This window comes from Pyxicephalus adspersus, chromosome 2 (assembly GCF_032062135.1).
Source record: "Pyxicephalus adspersus chromosome 2, UCB_Pads_2.0, whole genome shotgun sequence".
Taxonomy (NCBI): domain Eukaryota; kingdom Metazoa; phylum Chordata; class Amphibia; order Anura; family Pyxicephalidae; genus Pyxicephalus; species Pyxicephalus adspersus.
In genome coordinates, this window is record NC_092859.1 from 66,825,574 (window position 1) to 66,834,288 (window position 8,715).

The window sequence follows — 8,715 nt, forward strand, 5'->3', positions numbered from 1 at the left end:
TCAAGCATTAAAGATTCAAACTGACCTGTAAAATGGACTGGAGATGCGCACAGAACAGGGCGCCGGTGTGCGCTAATCAATTGCTATCACCTCATCATTGAGGTTAACATCTCCTTCTGAATCGGGCAGCTGAAAATTAATCGTCTTAATTGGCGTATTCCAGATCTTTGCAGGAAACCGGCAAGCGAGTTCACTAGAACTCGGGCCCGACCCACGCTAATAGAGGTCACTGACCGGTCCGGACGCTCGCATGTCCAGCGTACACGCATTTTATTGATGAATCAGGGCCATAGTGAGAGCCATATTTGCACTCTGCATATGCAGATCCTGCTTCCTGCTTTGCAGTGCTACTTAACCCCCTAGCCTTCTAATTCTGTCCGTATTTCCATGCAAAAAGCATTACTTTTTTTGCATGGAAATTCATTTTACATTGTAGGCCCATAATTCTTAGGTATAACTCACCAAAATATGTCTAATATTTAATACATTTAATAATAAACTTTAAATAAAAAACCACAAAAAATAGTCAAACATGTAATATACCTGTACAGTAGCTTGTATAATATATATATAAACTATATAAAGATTTTTTGTATTGGACTCAATACAGTTATTTTGTATTGAATCCAATACAAAATTATTTGAATTTCCCGCCGCTTCTCCCGCCTGTACCGACGCACCAACGTCACCGGAAAACCCCGGAGATCGTCTCTGCATTCACCGGCTTAATGATATAATTGTTTTCTATCCTTTTCTTAGCGTTCAGAATGCCTACAAATGATATCAGATCTGAGCAGACAAAGCAAGTAGATCCGATAGATATTTCTATTAGCTACTAGCGTGTTGGTAGATTATTAACACACATCTCTGTTTACTATATAATTTATACAATCACATATCCAAAATCATACACATACATTTAAATCCTGTTTGAAAATTCTTAGATAAAAATTCCAAAGTCAATCATCTCAGCTATAGCTCAGAAGCTGATAGCAGACAACAGCGCAATCACTGTACTTCAAAGATGATACTGATGATTAGAAGAAAAGCTATTATTATTATCTGGAATAACCTTGAGTTAGTATGAGCTAAACAGGTGCTGAGAGGCTATTGACTTTGAACATATCCTTTGTTCTTCCTTACTGAGTTCAGCAGTAAACAAATATCACTGACAGTGGTAAAACTATTTCTCAAAGTGGGAGCCTAAGATATATATTAAGTCTTGCTTTAACAGAATACAGGAAAAAGAGAATAATAGGGGAAGGCTCTTAAGCAGCACTCATTAGATAATAATTATAAATAAAATCATGCTTTTATTATTTACTACGTGTTAAAACCATCAACAAATAATGTTGAGCTTATATAAAATTATAATACAGGTACTGAACATAGTTAAGAAGTATACAATTACACTTCCATTACCATTCATATATTTATAGAGCTGAGTAAAAAAGAAAAGGTCTCCCTTACCCATGCGTTTCGCCTCAGAAAGGCTTCCATAGGGAATTTGGGGAACCAAATACCAAGCGAGAGAAAAATAGACAGATGTTTTTACATGGTCATACAGAACAATATAGATTATTCATCAGGGAAATGGTTTCCAAAAGTTAATAACTTGGTGGCTTATGATTTTAGGTAGATGTCACAGTATGTTCAGTTCGATAAAAACAGTGGACTTGGACTATTGGAGATTCGCTGCATATCTTATTATGAATGAGTACTGTATTCTAAAAAAAAGGGAAATGAATAAAAGTTCAGAGAAAAGGCAGTTTCGTGGTATGTGGACACTGTAATGAATAGACTGTGGCATATATGTAGATATAGGGAAAAGACTTTCTTAATCATTCTTTAATCTGTTGAAAAGTATTAAAACTCCCTACTGAGGACATGACTCCGGGAGGGATGCCACCAAAAACACAGCAATAGCTTATTGGAGTACACGCATACACAGAGTAGTGTGTAAATCCAATTCTTGAGTTCACTGTGGAAAAATGACAATGTTTCAGTGACTGGGTATAAAGTACCCTAGGCACATATTGATGGAAGACAGGAAATTGAAGGGTTCTATAGTTTCTCATGTTTACCTGAAATATTGTCTGGACAAGGCACAGAAAAGATTGAGTAATTTGATGTGTTATTTTCCTGTAAGGTGGAGAACACACAAAAATACACACTATTAGACTAAAAGTGAAGGCAGATTGGGTATTAGATTGCCATGAAACGTTATAACTAAACCAAAAGAAAGACATTGCAACCTACCTTGGGTGTTATCATGGATATTATTGAGGCAGGTATGTTGAGAAAACAACACTAATATTGTGAACGTGGTCTGGTATAAGGGAAGAAAAAAAGACACAGAGTATGAATGAAATATCAATAGATTCATATATATACAAAAACTAAATAAACATAAATCCAGACAAGGATAATAAGGAGTATTATTATGTGAAGTGTGAATAGTCTGAGATGCAGCAAACCAATGAGCAGAAGTGTTGGTGCTTCGCTCAGGTCTGTTTGTTATATAGGAGTCAAACAGGTGATTCTAACTATTGTAAATAAATTGTGGAGTAAGGGCATGGGATTGCCAAGTTAAGGCAACTTCCGCCCTTCTCCCAGGAGATTGTGGAAACATTGCATGGTTTTAAAGCCTGAGTCTCTGTGCTTTTGCCTTTCTTTAGACTGATGTACATTCAAGTTTTAAATCGCTATTGAGGGCGGGTGCATGTCCCCAGGATCCCACATCGCAGGACACAGTACAGGATTCTGTTGATTGCCACAAACTTCCGCCTTTCCCTAGATGTGGGCGTGCATGTAGGGCTTTGCTTGCATAGAAGGATAGTACCCGTTGTCCTAAGGGGGGAAATTCAGAGCAATTTGGAAATTCTAATATTTTTATTCACTTTACAAAGTAATATAAGGGTTGGCAATGAAACTTTTTTTTAATTGGAAGGTTGAAGATTGTTGTTCATATGAGGTAGATGGGGTACTACAGAGCCGGTGCAAACATTTGTAGCTAGGGGTCCCTCACCTGCCTAGGAAATAACTCCTATAATGTCAGGTCCTGGGCATCAATGGGGTTCCCTAATGTCCAAATGAGGGAGGGGATTGCAGTCAGCACTCGTAGGGACCCTGAGGCTGAAAAATACAGGCATTGGAGTGGAAATAATACATAATAAAGTGACATGTTTAATTATAACTAGAAACCACTTCCCTTCAACATATCAAGGGATCATATCTATAATATAGTGTCTTACCAAAAAAAAAAAAAAACATAACAAGAATAACAATGATGGAGAGGTATTGTCATATATAGCCATTCTACAATCATATATATATGAAAACATACATATTTTTGAAATTTGTTACAAGTTTATTAATGATGACAAATACATTAAGGCAGTAAAAGTAGTTGTTTCACATCATTATAAGTAGCATTGGTATGTAAATCATTTAAAACCCAGAACTTTTGTTTAATTAATTAACATGTAATCCCATTACTATAGAGAGCAAAAGTATACAAAATTATATACACATTGTGTTGTGGGGTACAAAATTAGAGAAAAGGCTTAAAGGACAACACATCATTAGACCAGGTAATACCAGGGCATTCAGGGTATAAATCCATTTGGTCTCTGCTTTGAGAAGATCTGTATCAATATTATCACCTCGGGGGTTAGGGGAGATCAGATATATAATCCCTGTGGTCGAACAGTCGATGTGGTGTCTAAGTTTGTGCCACTTATTATTTGGTAGTAGAAAATTGCTCTGCTCATTGAGCCAGGGACACTGTGCACACTTCCCACATCGTACAGTGCATGGTTTCAATGTGTCAAAAGATTCCTTAGGTGCATCTGAATGATGACTGTGAACTGGAGTATCCCCTAGGAAATCTGATTCCCTACACGTAATGTTTGGGTGGGGGCTTGTAAATTTCTTGGTCTAGGGGTCACTGAGTAGAGTGTTTTTTGTAGTAGTGTAGTAGGGTTTTTTTCCCAGTGTTTTTTCAAAATGTTTGGGATTACCATGTTAACTTTTGTATGTGGTTATAATCCTAATTTTATTCTCCTCAGAGGGTGGTTTTGTTTGCGTAATAGGAGAATATCTGTCTCTGGAGAGAGTTTGTTTGTAAGCTCTTTTGAGAATCTTCTTACCATAACCCCTGGCTAACAGTCGTTCTTGTAGCTCCCGGGATTCCTTCTTGAAGTCTAGTATGTTAGAACAATTCCTTCTCAACTTTAGATACTGATTAAGGGGTATACTCCTTTGAGAGGATACGGGTGGGCACTTTGCATATGCAAAATGGTGTTTCCCATCATATCCTTTCTATATAGTGTGGTATCAAGATTTCCAATGTCAGTAATATCGATAAAGGTGTCCAAAAAGGGATATTTTTGCCTGTTGGATGATCGTATACCTCAATATATATATTCGATATAATGAAGTTGTTAAAATCTTGGTTGGTGGGATAAAATTGGTCGAGGAGAGTAAGTACAATGTTAAGACTCCTTTGATGGGGTATGCTACAGTACGGTGCCTCGACATCAATAGTTACAAGAATTAAATCAGATGGTAATTGAATTTTGGAGGCAAATATAAGAAGGTCTATAGTGTCCTTCAGATAGGAAGGAAGATCCATAACCAATGGTCAGAGATACACATCCACCGCTTGACTAGCATTAGATGTAATCGAACCTACCCTAGAGATTATGGGTCTTCCTGATAGATTCTCTATGCTTTATTGGACTTTTGGAAAAGAGTAAAAGGTGGGAGTGATTGGATATCTCGTGTACAGGTAATCCCTCATTTTGGGGTCAATCCTTCCTGAACTACAAGCTTGGTGAAGTAGCTCGTAGTACTCATTTTTATACCCTCTCAATTAGATCTTAGAGAGATGGGTCTGTACCAGTCTCGATTGTTAAGAATTCTAAGGCACATATTCCCTTATTGTTGTTTGTTCAAAATTACGATGTTACCACCCTTGTCAGATGGCTTATTAACAATATCAAGATTGTTCTTCAATTCCGCAAATTGGGGGAAAGTCCATCGAGTTAGGATTGTGAGTTTAAAGTTTGTTTATATCTTTGAATACTACATTACAAAGGTGCTGCAAAACCATGTAACGTTTCCAAAATTTTGCGGGAGAAGGGCGGAAATTGCCTTAACTTGGCAATCCCATGCCCTTACTCCACAATTTAATTACAATAGTTGGAATCACCTGTTTGACTCCTATATAACAAACAGACCTGAGCGCAGCACCAACACTTCTGCTCATTGGTTTGCTGCATGTCAGACTATACATACTTCACATGTAAGTACTCCTCAGTATCCATGTCTGGATTTCTGTTTATTTAGTTTTTGTATTTATATGAATCTTTTTATATTTCATTCATACGCTAATGTCTTTTTTACTTCCCTTATACCAGACCACATTTACAGTAATAGTGTTTTCTCAACATACCTGCCTCAATAATTTACGATAACATCCAAGGTAGGTTGCAATGTCTTTCTTTTGGTTTATGTATAATGGTAAATGGCATTCCTAACACCCACTCTGCCTTTGCTTTTAGTCTAATAGTGTGTATTTTTGGTTAGGTGGTGTGTTCTCAACCTTACAGGGATATAACACATCGAATTACTCAATCTTTTCCATGCCTCATCCAGACAATAAATCAGGTAAACATGAGAAACTGTAGAACCCTTCAATTTCCTGTCTGCCATCAATATGTGCCTAGGGTACTTTATACCCAGTCACTGAAACATTGTCATTTTTCCACAGTGAACTCAAGAATTGGATTTACACACTACTCTGTGTATGCGTGTATTCCAATAAGCTATTGCTGTGTTTTTGGTGGCATCCCTCCCGGAGTCATGTCCTCAGTAAGGAGTTTTGACACTTTTCAACACATTAAAGAGTCATTAAGAAAGTCTTTTCCCTATATCTACATATGGGCCACAGTCTATTCTTTACAGTGTCCACATACCACGAAACTGCCTGTTCTCTGAACTTTTATTCATTTCCCTTTTTTTTAGAATACAGTACTCATTCATAATAAGATATGCAGCGAATCTCCAATAGTCCAAGTCCACTGTTTTTATCGAACTGAACATACTGTGACATCTACCTAAAATCATAAGCTACCAAGTTATTACCTTTTGGAAACTATTTCCCTTATAGATGAAGATAAGTTGTTACTCTATATTGTTCTGTATGACCTGTATGATAAAAAAAAATTTCTGTCGCTTGTTATTTGGTTCCCCAAATTCCCTATGGAAGCCTTTCTGAGCCGAAACGCATGGGTAAGGGAGACCTTTTCTTTTTTTTACTCAGCTCTATAAATATATGTATGGTAATGGAAGTGTAATTGAGTACTTCATAACTATGTTCAGTACCTGTATTATAATTTTATATAAGCTCAATATTATATGTTGATGGTTTTAACGCGTAGTAACTAATAAAAGCATGATTTTTTTTATAATTATTATCGAATGAGTGCTGCTTAAAAGCCTTCCCTTATTATTCTCTTTCTCTTGTATGCTACTGAATCATAGGCTAGGCACACACTGCTTGTACCGGAGTTTTGATTTAACCCCCCAGTGGTAATCCCGAGTGTGACTCGGGGTGGCTTTTACATGCAAAAATCGGTAATCCTGAGTCACACTCGGGGTAACTTTAAGAGCCCCCCCTTACCTTTGCCCTGCGCTCCAGTGGCGATCTGATGGTCCTGCTGTGATGCCGGGCCACTGGTCCGTCGGGGAGCGTTGCCAGGCGGGAAATTTAAAAGCAGATTACTGAGTATTCTGCTTTTAAATACCACCCGGGTCCCGGCCACGCCACTGCTTGCATCAGCAGTGAGATGCGAAGCACAATGCAGGACTTCTGCATTGTGCTTCACATGTCACTGCAGATGCCAGCAGCAATAGCAAATTCCTGGGGTGACCACCCCCGGAATTTGCTATTGCTGCTGCCATCTGCAGTGAGATGTGAATCTATGCAAAAAAAAATAGGATCACTTTTTGCATCAAAAAACTGACAGAATTAGAACGCTAGGGGGGTTAAGTCTTCCTTTTGGTAAATTCTCCTATTGATAACAAATTTGTTTTAATAGATAAAAAGAATTAAAGAGATATATGTTGGCCACTTATCTAGAGACCTAGCTACTTGGTCATGGAACTCTCTTCAGCACAGATCATGTGATCAAAAGCCTAGGCAATCACATGAGGAAGTATTTTTTCCTGGATTCAAAAAGGACTAAAAATTGCAACTCAGCCTAAATGACAATTATTAAAAGAAAGATGAAATTGGAAAAGGCTACTAGTTCTCTTTACTGGAGTCTCAGAAAAGTGAGAGTGATAAACAAAACCAAATCCCTTATATTTTGAGATGAATTAGGGACAAAACAATTTTGTAAAGAATAAATTTTATTATAATCTTTAGTTTGCAGTGCTGCAATCCAATAGAAGCTTTCAATGATTTAGAACCCACATTTGCTGTCTTGAGCCTAGGTACTCCAGCCTCATCAGAGCAGACTAAATATTGTGCATGTGTTTAGAGACCATTTTACAAGTGCATGTTTATAAACATTTTACTCACCTGGTGAAACCTGGAGAAATTGGATCCATTTTCAAAGTCACTATATACAATCATCTTTATAATACGATGCAAAAAAGCCACATTTAGCCATCCTGAACATGTTAGAAGTCTGAAACACATGATACACAATCAATTTCTTTTAAAAGTTTGGAATTTTCTTTTGGAAGAATTCTGTATTCCACCCCGCAATAGAATCCTGTATGTATTCTTTCCACCTCTGCCACTGGGAACCCAACTGCAACCATCATGGATTGGCACTGCATGCTATAAATACAGAAAATACAATACATAGCTGTACAAATGCTTAAAAATATATTGCCTATCTGTAAGTAATGTTGCAGTGGACACTGGGAAGGACTTTATTTACTATCAGCAGGTATTATTAATTTTTAAGCTACCCTTTCCTTCTTTCAGAAGGTACTTTAAATATATAATTTATTTAGTAATACTATTAAAAGGTAAATGAAGATAGGATGCAAAAGTTTGCCTACACATGGGATTAGACCTTTCTAGTATATATGTGAAGTTTTTTATAGATAGTATGGCACTATGGGATTGGTATTATATTGTACACTAAAATGTATATGAAGAACATGTTTCAGACACTCCTTCAATCATTTATGGACTGTCATATGAATTGTAATTGAAAAATAATAAGGAACAAATTCTATTCAAGTCCGTTTCATTAAAAGCTTTTTAGGGTGACAGCAGCACTTTGACAGCTCACCTTGCTGAAATGTACATTTGGTTTCCCATATCATAACTGCTGTCTCACACTTTTGTAAATATCGATATACTGGGGAAGTGCCTGCTGGCAAAGAGAGGAGCTACGTAAGCGAGAAAAGTATGATTCTATTTCCCTTTTTTGCAAACTTGTACCTTGTGTTGAGGGATTCCTGGGATACCAGACACAATTTACATACAAAACATTATTTGTTGGATTCACTCATTCCAGTTTTAGGGGACCATAATGCTAGAGGGTGGATGTTAGAAGGTGGTCTTGTTTACAGTACCCCAATCCAGCTGCTTGTTGATCTGTCCAGACAAAATCTAGCTCTGAGGAGAGTACTAGAATAGATACTGGTTGTGCTGATAACATTTATTATTATTACACAGTATTTATA